Source organism: Hevea brasiliensis, chromosome 10, assembly GCF_030052815.1.
Source record: "Hevea brasiliensis isolate MT/VB/25A 57/8 chromosome 10, ASM3005281v1, whole genome shotgun sequence".
NCBI classification, from domain to species: Eukaryota; Viridiplantae; Streptophyta; class Magnoliopsida; order Malpighiales; family Euphorbiaceae; genus Hevea; species Hevea brasiliensis.
This window is the reverse complement of record NC_079502.1, coordinates 4,486,784-4,508,244: the sequence shown is the minus strand read 5'-3', so window position 1 is coordinate 4,508,244 and position 21,461 is coordinate 4,486,784. Positions and strand designations below refer to the sequence as shown.

Below are 21,461 nucleotides of genomic sequence, written 5' to 3'. Positions count from 1 at the left end.
ACCTACCAGCACCATCAACCCCTCGAGTCCCAAGTGCACCGTTAGCGTTGTCTCCAGCCTGTGCAGCATCTGCGGTTAATTTGGGCTTTTGTTGGGCTGAAGCTTCCTTGGGTACTGTTTTTCAAAATGTTTCAATGGCTCAAGGATGTTGCAGTGTGTTTAAGCAATGGGCTGACGATTGCTTTGGTGGAGATGAGAGAATTCCAAGCATCGTGTCCCACTGGGTACCTCCTGCTTTGGTTCAATATTGCTCAACTCAACATTAGTCAATTAATATTTCTTTATTAGTATATATATTTGGAGACGAATGCCTAAATATTAAGATCTTAGCTATTAAGATCTTAGCTATCTTAATCAATATTATTTTATTAGTATATTATTTAGATTTTAATTAGTTGTTAGATGTTTTAGGCATTTTGGTTACTTTATCTTATAATATATTTGAATTTATATTTATTTTTTTTCTTTATTTCTTATCTTAGATGATATATTAATGAAATTGATTATAATTTTACTAAGAAGCGTATTTCTTTTCTGAATTTTTATGTGTATATTTATCTTCGACAAAAAAAAATCTTAAACGATTTCAATTTTTTTATAACATATAAAAAGTATAGTAATTAAAGCAACGGAACTTTTACTGAAAATTTCTACTTACAAACTCCATTTAATTGAATGGCTATTTTATATGGTGAATGCGGTGGTGGATTTGGTGGTTGTTGAACAAGCACGCACCGCCCAGCAGACACGCCCCCTTACCAACATTATTTTTTTTTCCCCGCAAACACGCAGTATACTAATACTGTGAGTAAAATTTATATAATAAAACTAATATGTATATTAAATTCATATTGTTCGACAAGTGACAGACTCGCTCCCACCCATTACATAATCAAAGGAATAAGAGATACTTTCCCTTTAAAATTCATGTGTCACAAGTAGCACAAGTTAGTGGTAGTTCAGAAGCCACAAATGCAGATTGTGGCTGTTCTGCTTATTGTTCTGGGTGCCCATATAAGGTAAGATGGGTTCAGATGGGGCGAGGTTCAAATGGTAGATATTGCACATGCATATGCCAATGCCAATCCAATTTGCCAAACCCTTTCGTCCCCAGCCCTACCGCACCAGCAATTCAAAATCCAGTCCCATTCTCACCATCAATGCCTCAACTCCCAACAAATCCTGGAATCTCACTGCCACCTCCTCAAGTCCCAGCCTATCAAATCCCTGACCTTGGGAACTGTGCAGAAACCGTGCTTAATGCGGGTTTTTGTTGGACTGAGTCTTCGTTTGGTCAAGACATTCAAAGGGTCCAAGGATGCGGTGGTATTTTCAGAGTATGGACTAAAGATTGTTTTGGTGGACACGATCAGGAAATTCCTACGATTTTCTCCAGCTACGTGACTCCTGACATGTTTCAATTTTGTGAAACTCATCATTAAGTTGTTAGTTACTAGTTAATTACTGTATATGAAGATTTGCATTAGTAATCCAAATGCCTCTTGAATAATATGTACCTTGGCTAGGTTTTTTTTAGCTTTAGTTTATTATTTAGATTTTCAAGAGTAGTTGTCAAGTGTTTGAGACATTCTTCGGGAAAAAAAAAAAAAGAAAAGGTGTTTGAGATATTGTGGTTAAATAAATGTATGGGAATATTATTAATTAATTTCTGTATTTTATTAAAATTAATTATTTAATTTTTATATTTTGAAAAATATACTATTTAATTCTCATGCTTTGCTTTTGTTAAACTATTTAGTCATTCTATTAAATTTCTTATTTTTCATTATTCAAACTATTATTTAGTTTCTTTATTTTAAGAAATTTAATTAGTTGATTCTATATTTTGAAAAATACTACTATTTAATCTCTCTATTTTAGTGAAATTAATTAATTGATTCATATATTTTAAAATATATATTATTAGATAAAAATAGAAATTTTGTTATATGAAAACTAAATATAAATTTATAATTTTTTTTTTAAATTTCCAATTCCTTAAATATCATTTTTGTGTTTTCTTTACTGGAAAATAATTTTTTTTTAATTACTTAGAAATTCAAGAAAGTTGATAAATTTTTCTGTGTAGTCTTGTACCATTTTTATCAACAAATAAAAACAAATAGAGGATGAGGGGAAGAAGAATATGGATGTAGAAGAGAAGAAATATGAGAGAGAAATAATAGTGGATAAGAGAAGATTAAGTGGGAGAGGATTAGAATAATTTAGGTATAAAAAATAATTATGTGACAAATAATTAATAGAGTCAAATTATAGATACTAACTAATGTATTTTTTAAAATATAGAAACTAATAATTAATTTCACTAAAATAGATGAACTAAATAGTAGTTTAACCAATATTGATTAACAAAAAAAATTAACGAAGGGGCTAAACAGTTTAACGAAAACAAAATACAATATAGAGACTAAATAGTAATTTGTCCAATGTAAAGCAATCCCATTGATTTAATTAATTTTATATGCATAGACTATATACCATTATGATGATTTCTTTCATTGTATGTATGTGGGATTAACTGGCCTCTTAATCATCTAAGAAAAAATATATATATATTTCAATCCTATTAGCTAAAATCTTTAATAATAAAGTATCTCATGGGCCAACACATGAGGATGATCCTCTAGGTAGAATTCACCATTGAAAATCAATTTATAAAAGGAAAGTGTCTAAGGAGTTATTAACCTCTAACAAGTTGTTTAGCAACAATGTGGGATCTTAACAGAGGTTAATTAGAATATAATCTCTCTATAGATAGACCATGGGATCTGCATTTTTGTTGCATTCAGTTTTAAATATGATTCATTCCAATGTAAGAGACTGTAACTTGCTTTGTATTTACATGCTTTTTGGCTAATATTTATATCTGATAGTGCCTAAAATCAATTTGCTTTTGTATTTCACTATCTTAGATATCTTCTTTGGCATACCCAACCAGTGGCAGACAGAATCTATACCTAAGGGAGGAGTGTGAGTTGACAGGTCTATTGTCTTTCAATTCAAGGGATAACGATGCTAATGAGAAGAATATTGTTATGAAACCAGATGCAATGACTAGTTAATAGATGATAGTTTCTTCTCTCTTTAAATGTCAGCCATGGATCAGCCTTCATGTCTATTTAATTTAATTCACCCTCTTCATCTAAGGGAAAACCATCCATGTCTGGATTAAAGGAATGAAAAGTTTCAGATACCCATGCAAAAAGTTTTTGTTAACACTGCAATATGGCTTGGAAGAAAGAAGAGCCTAAGTGCTTGCCTTAATAGAAAATATGGACGCATAAGGTCTTCGAGATGATTTAGGCTACATATCAAATGCTTTTACAGTTTGCAATCTGGAACTTGAATATCACAGATGGACATTACCTTTACTTGCTAAGCTCATATTTGAGAAACTGGAGCACATAGACTCGACGTTTGTAGATGAGGTCTGATTAGGTGGCCTAGTTTCAGAGTCTACTCTTCTGTCTCTTTCACTTCCTCTTTCACTTCTACTGTTATCAGCAAATTTTAAGCTTGCCTGATGTAATCCTTGCTCCTTCTCCTTTGAATTCCATTCAGACATGTAGTAGTCTTCTTCTGTAGCAATCTTTTTAGATGATGGTCCACAAAACATTCCACCCCATTGTGGGAAGTATATTAGACATATTGGTAGAGTGCAGCATATAATCATGATACCCATGAGTGTTATGCCCCTTTCTTTGGAGTATCTGGATCCTTTGAAGAAAATTAGCTGTGTAAGAACTGCACCCACACTTCCACCACCTCCTGTAATACCAGATATTAGCCCTAATGACCTGAAGAATGAGACATGGTTGTATTATTAGAATTTAAACTCTGTGAGATAGAAATGGGATTAAGTGGGAGTAGAAATCTTAATTACCTCCTAGAGACAAAAGGAACCACACCAAACGTTAGCCCACATGCCGCTTGGCAGAAGAAAGAGAAAGCAATCATCACTGCGATGGAAGGAGTTAAGGATCCCACTCGTCCAAGAATGATGCAGAGTACACCTCCTAATGTCTGCACTATCCACGAAGCCCACAACCTACCCCTCATTCCAAACCTCGTTGCCACTACATCTGAAATCAGTCCTCCAGCTGGTCTAGAAACTATATCTGCTGATCCAAAACTTGCTGCAATAATTCCTGCTGTGTGTAGTTTCAGATCAAATCTATCGTAAAAATATTCTGCTATTATATTGTCAATTGTCAGCTCCACCCCAAAACAGTACCCGTAAGTTAATGCCAGGATCCACCCTCGGTAATTTGTAACCCCATGATAGAAGACGTTTGAGAATTTATCTTTGGCTTTATCCCCTGATTTCTGTAGCCTCCTGAAGTTCCCATCTGGCAGATCCTGGCCAAAGATCAATACTGCAAATGCTGATAACATTTGAAACAGGGCAGGGACGAAAAATGCAATTCCCCAAGCTGTAAATTTCTTCTGCTCCGATGTCGCGGATTAGGCCAAACACAAGGGGCATAATCAGCTGTGTTGCTCCACCACCAAGGTTGCCCCAGCCACCGGCAACGCCATTAGCGGGGCCAACTACTGGGGCTGAAAACATGGAGCTCATCCAGAATTGAGTTGAGACAAAAGTGGCAAGGGAGAAGCCCATGAAAAAACGTACGAGGAGAAAGGAAACAGGTGATGAGACAACGGAAGTGAAGTAGACCGCCGGTGCTGTAAGGAGTGTCAGTGAAGCAGAGGCAATACGGGGTCCAAAAAGGTCACAGGCAGTCCCCATGGCAATTCTCGCAAAGACAGCACCAGAGACGGATGCAATACCTGCATTGCCAATGTCTGTGGCTGTGAGATTGAGGTTGTCACGTATTATGGGAAGGAGAGGTGGAGCAGCAAAAGTGGACACAAAACAAGAGAAGAAAGACGCCCAAGACAAATGAAATGCCCGCATGTGAGGAGCTGCTATAGAGAATAACCGGAATTCAGTTGCCTTGTGCTCTGAGTCCACAGGAAGAGCAAATTTTTGAGTCTGAAATCCCGTCCCAGTAGTTTCCACTTCAATGTGCCTATGCTTTGGTGGGGCTAAAAGAAGAGGAATCTTTTAAGCTAATAAAATTTTGGGCTCTCTCTCTTTTTTTCCTCCAAGCTAACAGTAATTGATTAATGCTTGTTCCTCTTTGTGCAGGAAAGAAGATGAGAGTGACTGGCTCCTGGTAAAGATGCCTTAAAGTACCATGTGTAATGATTGGAACCTTTTCTGCTTTCTATCTATCAAACTAGGATGTAGTCAATAAAGAAGAAGGGAAAATATGCAAAGACCGAACTGAGTAGCTAGGGAAATCAAAAACTAAATCGTTTTATTATAATTAACCGAACTGACTAGCTACATAAAATTAAATTGAATGGAAATTTTTTTTTATTTGTTTATTTAATTCTGTGTATGAACTTGCTAGTTTGAATGGAGTAAAGACCTATAACGAAAAGTTTAGGCCTTCGAATGCTAAACTCTGAGTAATCAGTGAGTTAGAAAAAAGAAAAACCCTTTAATCATTCAGTTCAGTTAAAAAAAAATTTTAATTAATTTGGAAATATGATCAAATTGAACTAAAAAATTGAAATTCTTAAAAAAATTAATCAAATTAAATAGACTCAATTAATTAGAATATATATAATTTGATTTTTCGATTATAATAAAAAATTGTTGGTTTTTATCTACCTTTCTAGTTCTTGTTAATGCTATCTTAAAAGCTAGATTTAGTGAAATAATAATTTAAATCGTTTGAAACTAATTTTATTTAATTAATTTAAAATATTATATTATAATTTTTATATATTAACTCTCCAAAATATAATATAATTTAAATTTTTAAAAAATATAATAAAAAATTAAAATAAAATTTGAGTAATTAAAAGGAAATTATCTCTTATTAAAAAAAAAAGAAATTTTCTCTTTCACGATTTTAACGTGTAAGATGTTGAGTAATTTAAAAAAAATGTTGAGTAATATTAAAATTAAATTTTTAATAAAATTAGGATTATATAAATATAATTTGATTGAAAAAAAAAAAAGAGAAAGCTAGCCTTTTTTCATAAATAAAGAAAATGTTAATTATACAAAAAGAAATTATCTATAATTTTTTTATTAAATAAAATCTTCATAACTCTTATATATCACGTCAATGTTTTTTATATATAGATCTTATTTCAAACTAAAAATGTTAGACTTAATTTATTAAATAAGATTGATCATTAATTATTCTATTTTATAAAATATAACTATTGCAAAATAACAATATAATATTATAAAATGATTTTTACATGATGCATATTTAAAAATATAAAATATTTTAAATATAACATGTTGACCCCACAAGCTCAAAGGAGCATAGATTTTGATGATACCAAAACTCAACTAGAATCAAACTAACATTGTTTTAAGTGTTGTGCTTCTCAAAAGAACAGAAGGAAAAGACACAAGGATTTTATGATGGATTCGTGCTTTTGAAGAAAGGATGACATTCTAAAGATAACATAGGATGAATCAAAGAAGATAAAAGAAGAAAATGTTACCTTCCAAGGCTACATTGAAAATCAAATTTGAAGGTACATATAGTATAGAAGTTAGTTTTATTTTTTAGGATTGCTTGTGAAAAGAATTGAGGTGTAGAAGTCATTGATACTTATTTTCAATCTCTCAAAAGATTTTTCTCTTAAATATCATTATTGGCCTAAAAGTATTTGACTATGATTTGGTGTAAAGTTTTATAGTTTTGAAAGTTATGCAGAAAAGTTTTCCTGGTATGCTAACTGGTTTGCTACTTGTTTAGTATGCTAACTGGTTTGCTATTTTCTCCAGTATGCTAACTGTCTCAACTCTGCACAACATCTCAGAAAAAGACAAAATAACGGCTATTTTCTTGAAATTCGTAATTGTAACGTTCAAATGAGTTCTCAAACGGTCAAAAACGTTCCAAAGCTATAAATACACCTACCTTTGGCCATTTTGCACTTAATGAAAGTCTCTCCACTGTTCAAAATCATAAAAGCTTTCATTCAAAGTGTTCAAAGTGTTTTTATTGCTCATCATTGGCTTACCTACTCATCTCTTCTTTATAGATTCTGTTGTATTGAGTGAGAGTGAGTTTTAAACACATTATTATCATTTATGAGAGGTCATTCAAGCACATATTAAAGCTTGATTGTGAAAAGTGTTTGAGATAACACTTGGTTGAAGTGTGAAGCTACTTGTAAAAGCTTTGGTGAAAAGATTTGTAAAAGGCTTTTTGTCTCTTGCCTTTGAAAGAGAAGAATAGTGAAGTGAAGACTCAAAGTGGGATCTTTGAGAGAGTGGATGTAGGCTAGTTAAGCCGAACCACTATAAAATTTCAGTGTTCATTTTCTCAACCCTTGCTCTTTACATTTATGCATTTTAACTTTATGATTGATATGCTTTTGTTGATATGAAAGTTGATATTGTTTGCTGTTAACCTTGCTGCAAACTGAGAAAATCAGTTTACTGCTAAATCTGCTGATATCTGATATAATCTACATGTTATTTGATTTGCTGTCAATTAATATATCTGGTATACTGCTCTGGTTGTTGTTTTAAAAATTTTTCAGATTACTGATATCTCCACTGAATGCTACTATAATTTGTTAGATCAGTATACTGATTACATATAGCCTAACTTTCAATCAACTTGTCAATAGAGCTGTGTTGTTCATATTTCACATTAGTCAATTGAGTTGAACCTAGCTGCAATTTTCAAAGGTTTTGAGCAAGAACCGAAAATTATTTTTAGAGTCCAATTCACCCTCCTCTTGGACATATTTTGGGACATCAATTTGGTATCAGAGCTTGTCTCTCTTGCTTGAGGATTAAACCCCTTAGAGTGATCCATACACATGGCTAGTTCATCTAGAGACTCAGTTGGTATACCTACCCCCTTAGCTGAAGGTTATTCCATCACTAGACCACCACTTTTTAATGGCACAAATTATTCCTTTTGGAAAACTAGAATGAGAAACTTTATACAATCTGTTGACATTGATGCTTGGAGAATAATTAAAGATGGTCCTTATATTCCTTATAAAACCAGTGAAGGAACTGTACAAATTCCTAAAGCTGAAGTTGAATTTGATGATAATGATTAGAAGAAAATTTCTACAAATGCCAAGGCTATTAACATTCCTCATTGTGCTCTTGATATTAATGAGTATAATCGTATTTCAGGATGTCAAACTGCAAAAGAAATATGGGACAAACTAGAAGTCACATATGAAGGGACTGATGTGGTGAAAGAGTCAAAGGCAAACCTCCTCATCCGTGATTATGAGTTATTTGAGATGAAACCTGGTGAAACTATTGCTGAAATGAGTACCAGATTTACAGATCTTGTCAATCTTCTTAAAGCTCTTGGAAAGAGATTTGAGGAACAAGAACTCATAAAGAAAATTTTGAGATCTCTTCCAAAGTCATGGGAAGCAAAGACCACTGTTATTCAAGACACCAAGGATTTCAGAAAATACACCTATGATGAGCTAATTGGTTCCCTCATTGCACATGAGATGATCTATAAGAAAGATGAGAAAGAAAGTGATCAAAAGAAAAAGAAAGGTATAGCTTTCATATCTAAAAAGGTAGATGAGAAAAAGAAAAATGTTGCTCTTAAAGTTAGTTCAAGTGATGATTCAAGTGCTTCAAGTGATGATGTTGAAGATATGGCTATGATAGTCAAAAGATTCAAAAGAGCATTTAGAAAAGGTGGAAGCAAATACAAGAAGTTCACAAAGAAATATGCTCCAAAGACTCCAAATCATTCAAGTGAAATAGTTTGTTATGAGTGTAACAAACCAGGCCACATCATGCCAAAGTGTCCTACATTGAAAAAGAAAAACAAGTTTAGAAAGGATAAAAGCAAAAAAGCAATGGCAGCAACATGGAGTGATAGTGACTCTTCATCAAATAATGAAACAAGTGACAAAGAAGCTGCAAACACTTATATGATGGCAATTTGATGCACACATTTTGCATAGTCATTTAGGTCTAATTTCATAGCTATTTTATTTGATTATTAGTCACTTTTAGCTAATTTCATTAGTTATTTAGTTAGTTTTCCATAATTGTCAATTTTGGATTAATTTGTAATTTTTACTTTGTTTTGTAGGAAAAATGGTGTTTTTGAAGGACTGAAGAGAATTTTGCCATTGAGGAGTGCCTTCCACAGCCCAAAGATGTCAAAAAAAAGTTTTCAAGCTGAAATATGCATTGACCAAACTGTGCATAACTTGCCGCATAAGCTATGCAGATCTGCATAAGGAGAAAGATCACTGTTCCAGAACCAGCCGAAATGTGCATAAGGAGACTGCATAGCCTATGCACATTCTCGCCTCCCTTATGCACATTCACGAAATTGTGCATAACCTATGCACCAAGTCATGCAGCTTCGCATAAGTGACCCAGAACTGAATCAGATAAGGGATCGCATAACTTATGCGATCCACTTATGCGATCCCTTGAAGAGTTCATTAATGAGTCGGGAGATTCCCTCAAATAATTCCTCCTAGAACATACTATTTTAGGGCTCCATGTCAGAAAAATGCTATATATAGTCTCATTTTCCCATTTAAAAGGGGGAGACAAGGAGCAAAGAAGAAAAGGAGGAGGCTAAGCAGAATTTGAGGAGTCATTTTCACCTTCCACACCATTTTCAACTAAGATTTGCAGATTTCTTCCTTCCTTTACATTTTTTTACATTTCTAGTGTTTAATTTCTTACTTCTTAGCTTAGATTAAAGCTTTATTTCCATTTAAACTCATCAAATCTTGTAAGCATTATGGATAGTGAGTAGTTTACTTTTGATTCTGGAGTAAGGGTTGTAATATTTGAGATATTTTGTGGATTTTGATTGGGTAATCCATATTTTGTGGTCTTAATGAGTTTTATTCATTTCTTGTATGCTTAATGACATGCTTAATGTAGGATCCCATTGAGTAATGTTCTTAATCCATGGTTGAAGCAATCGAAAGGAGAAGGCCTTGTGATAGATAATCAAGAAATTGGACTTAATTAACTTAGACCTAGAAATAGGCTAAGGATTAAGAGGATTCATGATTAATTAAGGAACTTAATGGGTCTTAATTAATTCTAACTCCACGAAAGTAGGATTAGTTTGATTAAGGCACTCTTTGTCTCACTCGAAAGGGAATTCAAAGGATTTAAGAATTAATCTCCTTAAAACCCATAAGTTTCATAAGATTGGATAACCAATTTAAAATCCCAAAATAGCTCGAATATGAAATCCCGAACTCCGGAATCACCTTTTTACCATTGTTAATTTCTAATCGAAATTAATTGCTTACCATTTTAAATATTGCCATATTTGAACTTGCTTATTTCTATTTGATGCAATTTTAGTTTAATTAATACATTGTTGAATAGAATATTAAATTTGCACATTTAGATTTCATACTCCATTACCCATTAATTCATTATTTTAATTTCATAAATACCTCAATTTAGTCAACTTTTATATCGAAAATTCAATCATTAACACAACTCCTCGTGGGATCGATATTTTTCTATACTACTTGTACGACCCGTGCACTTGCGGTTGGGACGCATCAAGTTTTTGGCGCCGTTGCCGGGGAGTTGTTTGTTTAAGATTGAATTCTTGATTATTTTAGTTGTTTTTAGTTTTATCTTTGTTATCTTTTCATTTTGTGTTTGTTTGTTCTTTTTCAGGTACTTTAATCTTTTATGAGAAGAGCTAGAAGCTCAAGTGATACAACCTTACTGTTCAATCCTGAAATTGAGAAATTTTGTAAGGCCAACAAGAAAGAAACCAGAAGAAGGAAGGAAGCTTCGAGAGAAACTGAATTAGAAGCAGATATGGCTGATGAAAGAATTAGAATTGGTGTTGGTAATGCTGGAAATGGTCAAAACAATGAAAATGAAGCCCAAGGGGAAGAAGTTGTTAATGCAAACGTGCCTAGGGGAAGTATGATGGACCATGCTTTTCCACGTTTTGATGATTTGAGAGAGAGCATAGCAAGACCAAGGATTGATGCAAACAGTTACAAGATGGATTTTGGAGTTCTTCAAATGATTCAAAACTCTCAATTTGGAGGACATCCTTCTGAAAATCCACACACACACCTGAAGAAGTTTGCTATGATTTGCGACATGCAAAAACAACCTGGAGTGTCTGATGATGCAGCAAGATTGAAGCTATTCCCATTCTCTTTGAAAGATAGAGCATTGGATTGGCTTGATTCTTTACCTCACAACTCCATTACAAATTGGGAGCAACTCACTGATGCATTTCTTGCACAATATTTTCCACCTGGAAAAACTCAAGAGTTGAGGAATCAAATGACAGCTTTCAGACCAAGAGAAGATGAGACTCTTTATGAGTCATGGATGAGATGGAAAGAATTGGAAAGATTATGCCCACATCATGCCATTCCAAAATGGATGATAAATCAGAATTTTTACACCAATGTCACTCCTGCAATCAGAGGAATTATTGATGCTCAAACAGGAGGAGAATTTATTATTAAGCATGAAGATGAAGCTTATGAGCTATTGGAGAAAATTGCAAAGAATACTCATCTTTGGAGTAGTCCAAGAGGACCAGCTCCAACTCAGAAAAGGCAAGCTGCTGGAATGTATGATCTTGATCCATTCAACATGATTAATGCAAAGTTTGATGCACTTACAAATGTCCTTGCTAAGAAGATGGAAGATTTGAGTATGTTGGTTAGTTCAACATCATCAGCTGGAAGTTCACAACAAGTGGCTTATGCAGAGGAAACAACCAGCTGTGGAGTAGACTATGGAGAACAAGCAGCATACGTTGGTAATTATGGAAACAAGCAAATGGGGAATCCTTATTCTCAAACTTACAATCCAAATTGGAGGAATCATCCCAACTTTTCATGGGGAAATCAGCAAAATCAAGTTCAAAATCAGAATTTTCAACCACAACAGCAGAGTCAAGTTCCATATCAGCAAAATAGGCAACCATTGCCTAATTTTCAGCAGAAAAATATGAACTCTCCACCAAAACAGCAAGAACGAAATTCCACCACTGAAGCTTTATTGCAACAGATTCTTGCCAACCAAAATAAGCATGATGAGGAGATGAGAGAGGTGAAAGCAAGGTGGAGCAGAGATGCAAACACACAATGAATCTTTGGAAAACCAGATTGCACAACAAGCATCCTCCTCAAGTGCTAAGTCTTTTGGAAAGCTTCCAAGTCAACCAGAAAATCCGAGAGAGCAGTGTCAAGCTATTACTTTAAGAAGTGGAAAAGTTATAAATGATGAGAAGAGTGAAAACAGTGAGAAGAGAGAAAATGAAAAAGGAACTGATGGGAGTGAAAAACAAGAGAGTGCAGAAAAATGTAAGGAGAAATTTGAAGAAAAAGAAGAGAAGTATATACCTCCTGAGCCCTACAAGCCACAACTTCCCTTTCCACAAAGATTTCACAAAGCCAAGCTTGATAGGCAATTTGGGAAGTTCTTAGAGGTTTTGAAGAAACTTTACATAAATGTGCCTTTTGTTGATGCTCTTTCACAAATGCCCTCTTATGCAAAATTCTTGAAAGAAATTCTCTCAAACAAGAGAAAACTTGAAGATGATGAAACTGTAGCTTTGACAGAAGAATGTAGTGCTATCCTCCAAAGGAAACTTCCTCCAAAGCTTAAGGATCCAGGGAGTTTTTCAATTCCATGCCACATTGGAGAGTCTTGTTCTACAAAAGCTCTATGTGATTTAGGGGCTAGTGTTAGCCTTATGCCCCTTTCTATCTATGAGAAGCTCAACATGGGAGATCTAAAGCCAACCCACATTTCTCTTCAGTTAGCTGACAGAACAATCAAGTATCCTGAAGGGATTTTGGAGAATGTGCCCCTGAAGGTTGGAAAGTTCTACATACCTGTTGACTTTGTCATCTTGGACATGGAGGAAGATTCTAATATTCCAATTATCTTGGGGAGACCCTTTCTAGCTACAGCAGGAGCATTGATTGATGTGAAAGGAGAAAAGCTTACTCTTAGAGTTGGTGAAGAGCAATTAATTTTCAATATTAATAACTCTATGAAGAAGCATCATTCTGAAGCTGATACTTGCTTGAGAGTTGATATCATTGATGAGCTAGTTGAAGAACACTTCAGAAAGAAATATCCAGAAGATCCACTTGAAAATTGTTTAGTTCATGGAGGAGGCATAGATTATAACAACCCTCATGTAGCTGCATATGCTCAACACTTAGAGGGAAGTCCACCATTCATTTCTGCTCCAGTTTTTCAACTCACACAAAAGGAAAAAGCAGAATTTAAGCAACCATCATTCAAGGAAGAAGATGCACCTAAGGTAGAACTTAAGCAACTTCCTTCTCAGCTCAGGTATGAATTTCTTGGCACTAATAACACTTATCCAAAGAATTGTAAATGCAAATTTGAGTACTTTAGAGGCTGATAAGTTGTTAAGAGTGTTGAGACAATTTAGGAAAGTTTTGGGATACACCATAGATGACATTAAGGGAATAAGCCCACACTTTTGCATGCATAGAATCAGTTTGGAAGAAAATTGTAAACCATCTATTGAACATCAAAGGAGGTTGAACCCAAATATGAAAGAAGTTGTTAAAAAGGAAATTTTGAAGTTGCTTGATGCAGGGATCATATATCCCATCTCAGACAGTACTTGGGTGAGCCCAGTACATGTTGTCCCAAAAAAGGTGGAATGACAGCTTGTCAAAAATGAAAATAATGAATTAATTCACACCAGTAGAGTGACTAGTTGGCGAATGTGCATAGATTACAGAAAATTAAATGTTGCCACTAGAAAAGATCACTTTCCACTTCCCTTCATTGATCAAATGTTGGAAAGACTAGCTAGGCATTCTTACTTTTGCTATTTAGATGGATATTCAGGTTTTTTTCAAATCCCTATCCATCCAAATGATCAAGAGAAACCACTTTTACTTGTCCATATGGAACCTTTGCTTATAGAAGGATGCCATTTGGGTTGTGTAATGCACCACCACTTTTCAGAGGTGCATGATGGCAATCTTCTCGATTTCATTGAAGACATAATGGAGGTTTTTATGGACGATTTTTCTGCTTTATGGATCTTCATTTGATATATGCTTGGCTAACCTTTCTAAAATTTTGCAATGATGTGCGAATCGACCTTGTGTTAAACTGGGAAAAGTGTCATTTCATGGTTCAGGAAGGGATAGTGCTTGGACATTTGGTGTCTAATAGAGGAATAGAGGTTGATAAAGCCAAAGTTGAAGTGATAGAGAAGATGGCTCCTCCTACCAATGTCAAGGGAATTCAAGTTTCCTAGGACACGCCGGTTTCTGAGACGCTTTATTAAGGATTTTTCTAAAATAGCTAAACCTTTGTCTAATTTGTTAAGTAATGACACACCATTTGAATTTGACCAAGAGTGTTTGGATGCCTTTTGCAGGTTGAAGCAAGCTCTTATCACTGCACCAATCATGCAACCACCTGATTGGAGCCTACCTTTTGAAATTATGTGTGATGCTAGCAACTATGCAATTGGGGCTGTTCTTGGTCAAAGAAAGGACAAAAAGGCTTATGCTATTTATTATGCTAGTAGAACACTGGATGAGGCTCAAACAAATTACGCAACAACTGAAAAGGAATTTTTGGCAATTGTCTTTGCATTGGAAAAGTTTAGACCTTACATTATTGACTCAAAGGTGGTTATATTTTCAGATCATGCAGCCATCAGGTATTTGCTCCGTAAAAAGGAGGCCAAACCGAGGCTCATTAGGTGGATTCTGATATTACAAGAATTTGATTTAGAGATTAGAGATAAGAAAGGAGCTGAAAATGTAGTTGCTGATAATCTTAGTAGGTTGAAATTGGATGGTGAAGAATTGGATGAAATCCCTATTGATGAGTTTTTCTTGGATGAACAACTTTTCTCTCTTGTTGCTAAACTACCTTGGTATGCAGACTTTGTGAATTATCTATCTTGTGGAATTTTACCTCTAGGTATGACATGGCAACAAAAGAAAAAGTTCTTGCATGAGGTGAAATTTTATAGATGGGATGACCCTTTACTCTTTAGGAGATGTTGTGATGGTCTAATTAGAAGATGTATTCCTGAAGAGGAAGTCCAGAGTATTTTGCATCATTGCCATGCTTCTGATTATGGAGGTCATTTTGGAATCTCTAAGACAGCTAGTAAAATTTTGCAAGCTGGTTTCTTTTGGCCAAATCTTTTTAAGGATGTGAGGAAATTTGTGTTGAATTGTGATAAATGTCAAAGGAGTGGAAATTTGTCAAAAAGAGATCAAATGCCCCTAAATAATATTCTTGAAGTGGAATTATTTGATGTTTGGGGAATAGATTTTATGGGGCCATTCCCTCCTTCATATGGTAATAGATACATCTTAGTTGGGGTTGACTATGTGTCAAAGTGGGTGGAAGCTATTGCAACTCCAACTAATGATGCTAGAGTGGTAGTAAAATTTTTGAAGAAATTTGTCTTGAGCAGATTTGGAGCTCCTAGGGCTATAATTAGTGATGGGGGTTCCCATTTTTGTAATAAGCAATTTGAGAGCTTAATGAGGAAGTATGGTGTAGTGCACAAGATAGCTACCCCATACCATCCTCAAACTTCAGGACAAGTTGAAATTTCTAACAGAGAGCTCAAGCATATTTTGGAGAAAACAGTGAACAATTCTAGGAAAGATTGGTTTATCAAACTAGATGATGCTCTATGGGCATATAGGACTGCCTACAAAACCCCTATAGGAACTACTCCCTTTAGGTTGGTGTATGGTAAGTCTTGTCATTTACCTGTGGAGCTAGAACATAGAGCATATTGGGCCATTCAGACCTTGAATTTTGATCTTAAGCAAGCTGGTGAGAAAAGGTTGTTACAACTTAATGAGCTTGAGGAATTGAGGATGGATGCTTATGAAAGTGCCCGTATTTACAAAGAAAGAACTAAAGTTTGGCATGATAAGCATCTGAGGAAAAAGGAATTCAAAGAAGGTGATTCAGTTTTGTTGTTCAACTCAAGATTGAAATTGTTCCCTGGAAAACTCAAGTCAAGGTGGACTGGTCCATATAGAGTTTCTAAGGTTTTCCCTTATGGAGCAATAGAAATTTGGAGTAAAAATTCTGGGAATTTTAAGGTCAATGGGCATAGATTGAAGCATTACATAACTGGAGACCCAATACTAGGAGCAAGCTGTTACAAGCTCTCCAATCCCTCACCTCTTTTCAGTAAAATTCATGAAGAGTCCAGCTAAGGACTATAAATTAGCCCTCTTGGGAGGCATCCCAAGTCCTTTTATTTTGCTTTTGTTGATTTACTTTCATTTTCATTAATTTTGTTTTTATCTTAAATCTCCCCAAATTTAAAATTTTGACATTGTTAAATTTTGTCTCTTGTAGATGTAATTCAATGAAGAAAGGCTGGTGAACTGTTGGGAAAGTAATTCTTAACTTGAAAAATTTTGTCCTTCAAAAGAACTGATAAGTTTTTGCTGCATAACCTGTGCAGGAGCTGCAATCTGGTTTATGTAGAGGAAATATACATTCTGCAGCAAAAAAAAAAAGGGTGTCTGCAGCAAATGGCTCATGTTTTTGATGAGGTTGGATGTATTTAAATGGAGGAAGGTTGGTGAACTGCTGAAAGCTGCAATCTGGTTATTGCAGAGGAAAAGTACATTCTGCAGAGCAGAAAAATAGAATCTGCAGCAGATCACTTGTGTTTTTGGTGAGGTTGGGTGGGTAATTTTCTAATATTTGTGCTTATAATGATATTATGGTGGTCAGTTGGTCATTTTTGCAGATTCGAGCTCCTTTGGGGTTGTAGGATTCAAGGTAGAAATGTTGCATTTTCTTGGCAAATCTTGGAGAGTTCATTTCTCATTTGTGGTTAGATGCAACTTCATGCAGATTTTTATGGAGTTTTATGTGCTAAATGTTGATTTGCAGAATTTGTCTTAAAATGGCATAGTTCTCAAAGGTCTTTTATGTTGGATCCATTTTTACATGCTTGTGTGAGGCCTTTTTGATATACTTTGTATATATTGATGTGTTTTTGTTGAAACTTCTCATGGTTTATGCTTCATGGAATTATATTTCCTCATTCTAGGGTATTTTTCACACTTGCAATCCATGTTCTATTGCATTCTTGATCTTGCTAACTTGTGCATAAGCAACTGCATAGCTTATGCAATCCTGCATAACCAAAATTCTTGCCATTTTTCACCTTTATTGCAAGTGCATAAGGAGAGTGCATAGCTTATGCAACTCTGCATAACCTTATTTTGTCAAATTTCATATCTGTCAAAACTTGCATAAGGTGAGTGCATGACTTATGCACATTTGCATAACTTCAAATCCTTCATTTTCTCTCTCTGCCGAGACTTGCATAAGGAGAGTGCATGACTTATGCACTCCTGCATAACCAAAAATCCAAAGCTCCAATTCTGCCGAAGGTTGCATAAGCAGAGTGCATAACCTATGCACTTCTGCATGACCAACAACCCAGAAAATTCAACCTTGCCGAGGGGTGCATAAGGAAGGTGCATAAGTTATGCACCTCTGCATAACCAAGAACTCCAAAAATACAACCTTGCCGAGGGGTGCATAAGCAGAGTGCATAACCTATGCACTTCTGCATAACCAGAAATCAGAAAATCCCAAAAGTTGCCGAGACCTGCATAAGCAATGTGCATAGCCTATGCACTTCTGCATAACCAAAATTCTGAATTTCAAAACCTACCGCAGAGTGCATAAGCAGAGTGCATAGCTTATGCACATCTGCATGACCACCAACCAAAATTCCAAAAATTGCCGAACAGTGCATGAGCAGAGTGCATAACCTATGCACTTCTGCATGACCCAATTTTCTGAAAAACCACTTCTGCCGAGAGATGCATAAGGGGAGTGCATAACTTATGCACTCCCGCATGACTTCGCTCCTCAACATTTCAAGGATCACCGAAACATGCATAAGGACAGTGCATAACCTATGCACTTGTGCATAAGCATTTCTCTGAAGTTTAAATCATTTTAAAACATGTACAAAAGAGTGCACAGGTTATGCATAAATCATTTTCCCCTTATGCAGTCTCCTACAAACCCGATTCAAATTCATTTTCGGCAAAGAAAATTCCCACCACCTCCACTTCCCGACTCTTCACCCCACGACCGCCCTTCAACCTCCATTCCTTCCGGCATTCTCTGCGTCTATCTCCCATCTTCTACTCCAGCTCTCATCACGAAACCCTAAATCCCCCTACTTTTTCATTTCCCCCTTTCTCTTCTCCATCGGCTATGGATTCCCCTCCACATTCCCGCCCCGCCTCTCCTCTCGAAGTCTCTCCATTGTCATCGATACATCCCACGCCCAATCCTCCACCACAAACGACACCCCCACCACCTCCACCAACCACATACAAACGCAAAATCTGATCCAAACTGCGGCGACCCATGTCCACAGCTCCACCTCTGTCCAAACGCAAAGACCCACCCACCCCATTTTCGAACCACCTCCTAAAAAGCCAAAAGCTCCAGCCTCTACACCTTCTTCCAAAGAAAAAGACAATTTCAAAGAACCCCATTTGTATCAAAGCTACCTTGGCCTCTCCCTGATACAATCCAAAAAGCCGCTTTCAAGAGACTCAAAGATAGAAGGGTACAACCTACTAGGTATATATCTGCTGATGCTCTACAATCTCTTGGTTTATTTGACAATGTAGTTTCATTTCTTGACGGTATGGGTTGGACAGAATTTGTGCATAAGCAAGAGGTAGTTTATCCAATTCTAGTTTTGGAGTTTATTTCTTCATTCTCTGCCACCCTCAACTTGCATGATGTAGACCATAAACCAATCATGACATTTAGATGCTTGGGGCAAAATAGAGAACTGTCATTAGACCAATTTCATGGCATTTTTGGTTTCGCACTTGATGGGTTCTTTAGAGTACCACATACTGGAGTAGAGGTAGCCAACAAGGGCATTTGGAATCCTGCCCAATTTTGGAGAATCATAACAAACCAACCTCAAACTTTCTCTGCTGGTAGATCCAAAACATCCCAAATCCTTGACCCTGCACTTAGGTTTATTCATAGGCTGATGGCTAGCACCATATTGGGCAGAGGGACTAGTTCTGGTGCTGTGGGCAAATCTGAACTATTTATGTTATGGTGTGCATTTCACAAAGTTAAGGTATCTCCTGGTTACTTCTTTTGTGAACATGTGCTGCATATTGCCACCAAATCCATTGGTGACATTGTTTTGGGTGGACTCATTACTGTCATAGCCAAGCATTTTGGTTTTAATCCTGCAGAGCACTCAATACCAGCACTCGAGGACACTTCCTATTTTGATACTGCACACTTAACCAAAACAGGGTTCCATTTATCATATTTTGATACTGGCCACCCTGCAGCAGAAACTGAGCCTATTGCACAACCAGAAACCCAACCTTTCACACCACCCCACAAAGACCCTACTACACCTACCCCACCCTCACCCTACTCAGGGACATTCCAGCTACCCTGCTCCCATACCTCCTACAGCTGAACCTACCTCATCCACAGCACCTCCTGCATTCAACACTAAAGCCTTATTCACCTACCTTGACAGGCTTAGTGATGATATCTACTTTGTGGATAGGAAGCTTGACAGTGGTCTTGATACACTAAAGGATCGTCATGATCAGCTATTTGACCTTGTCATGGAAACCAGGGACAAACAAAAAGAACTGAAGGAAATGGTGAAGCAACTCATGATCTTTTTGGGCATGCCACCCCCACCTCCATCACCTCCTCCAGCACCATCATTTCGACAGCCGGCAGCAGCCACCAGCCCCTTAGCAACATCCTTGGACAAAGGAAAAACAATAGACATAGATTAGTGTTTATTTTACTTTTGTTCAATCTTGTAGGACCTTTTCTTTGTAAATATGTTCAAACATTTATAGTTTGTTTTGGATTATCTTTGTTTGTTCTGAATTAGTTTGTTTTAAATTCTGTTTCTTTTGAAGTTTTATTGGATAGCTATTACATTAGTCTTCTTTGATTTTTATTGCACTTATTGCCCTTTTGTACATATCTGCCCATACTCTATATATATTTCCATACTTTTACTGCCGGTTGTACATTTCCCCTTGCCAATTCCCATGCAGCAGCTTTTGTATACACTGCACAGCTATGAATTTCCTCATGCACAACTTTTGCATAGCCTGTGCAACTCCTTCTGCTACTTCAGAATCGCATGTGTTGTATTTCCCTTATGCAACTGTCATGAATAGCCTATGAAATATATATTGCCTCTTATGCAAAGACCGCATGGCTTATGCACCTTACCTATGCACATGCTCGACAAAGACTTAACTCTGCATAACTCGTGCGCTTTCTTATGCATCCCTTTATCTTGAATTCTCATCTGCTACATACCAGGTAACTCTTTCTTTTTGCTCTTAATCTTTACAATTCCTGGTAATTACCATTTACTTTGACTTTTGATAACACATTGCATGAGACATTGAGGACAATGTCCAATTTTGAGTTTGGGGGTGCACATTTTGATTTTTAGCTTTATTTTTCACATTTGAGTATAAGAGCATCCCATCCCATTTCATTTACATATATTGTAAATATTTTACATATACATCCATACATACATATTCATTACACATTTACACACACATTATACATCACTTAGAAATTGTACAAATTGCATACAAATAGACTCCTTCCATTTAGTTCATGCATTACTCATTTTAGGAATCATGCACCATGCATTAAAATCTTTTGCCAAATCCCTTGAGTATTGAAAATGTGCCTATGAGAGTGATTTGACTCACCTTTTAGTTGGGTTTGTGGATTGAAAGTTTCCTAAAAGGTGCAAGGTTTTGAAGTGTCTATCCCTTGCCTATATCTTCTTAGCCAAAAAGCCACCCAACTAGTCATTTGGAGATGGAAGTGTTTAGAGGGAATTATTGGATATAAGGTAGTCAAATGATGTCTCCCCAATCCTAGAACAAATTTTCTAAACCTTTCAAGGCGAAATATCAGCTTATACTTGAAAAGAGAGATGATTAGGCATTCTTTGATTTAAACCTTCTCATTTTAAACCTTTGGCCCTTTTTCCCAATTAAAATTGACCTTTGAAAACCCCTTTGAGCCTTTTTATCCCTAATTTTTCTTGAAACCCTTATTGCTACCTAGCCAATGAACCAAACACTCCAACCCTTTTCATGAGAATAATTATTCATAATATTAGGTACATAAAAAAAAATTAAAAAAAGAAGAAAAGAAAAAAAATATACAATAAAAGGGAGAAGAAATGCTTGTCACCTTGTAAAAGTGCTAGTATATGTGCTTTTCACCATTGTCATTCAAAATGAAAGAAATCCACCCAAAGTATTAAAAGAAATGAGTTTGGGGGTGGCAATTT

The 21,461-nt window shown here is 35.8% G+C and overlaps 1 non-coding gene and 1 pseudogene across 1 annotated transcript; both read right to left on the bottom strand.

Annotated features, from left to right (window-relative positions):
* Positions 1-3,247: 3,247 nt before the first annotated feature.
* On the bottom strand, positions 3,248-18,255 carry LOC131169605 (high affinity nitrate transporter 2.5-like; annotated as a pseudogene).
* LOC131170108 (small nucleolar RNA R71) lies at positions 11,347-11,454 on the bottom strand. Its single transcript, XR_009141051.1, has one exon. It is a non-coding gene; the product is annotated as a small nucleolar RNA R71 (small nucleolar RNA).
* Positions 18,256-21,461: the final 3,206 nt, after the last annotated feature.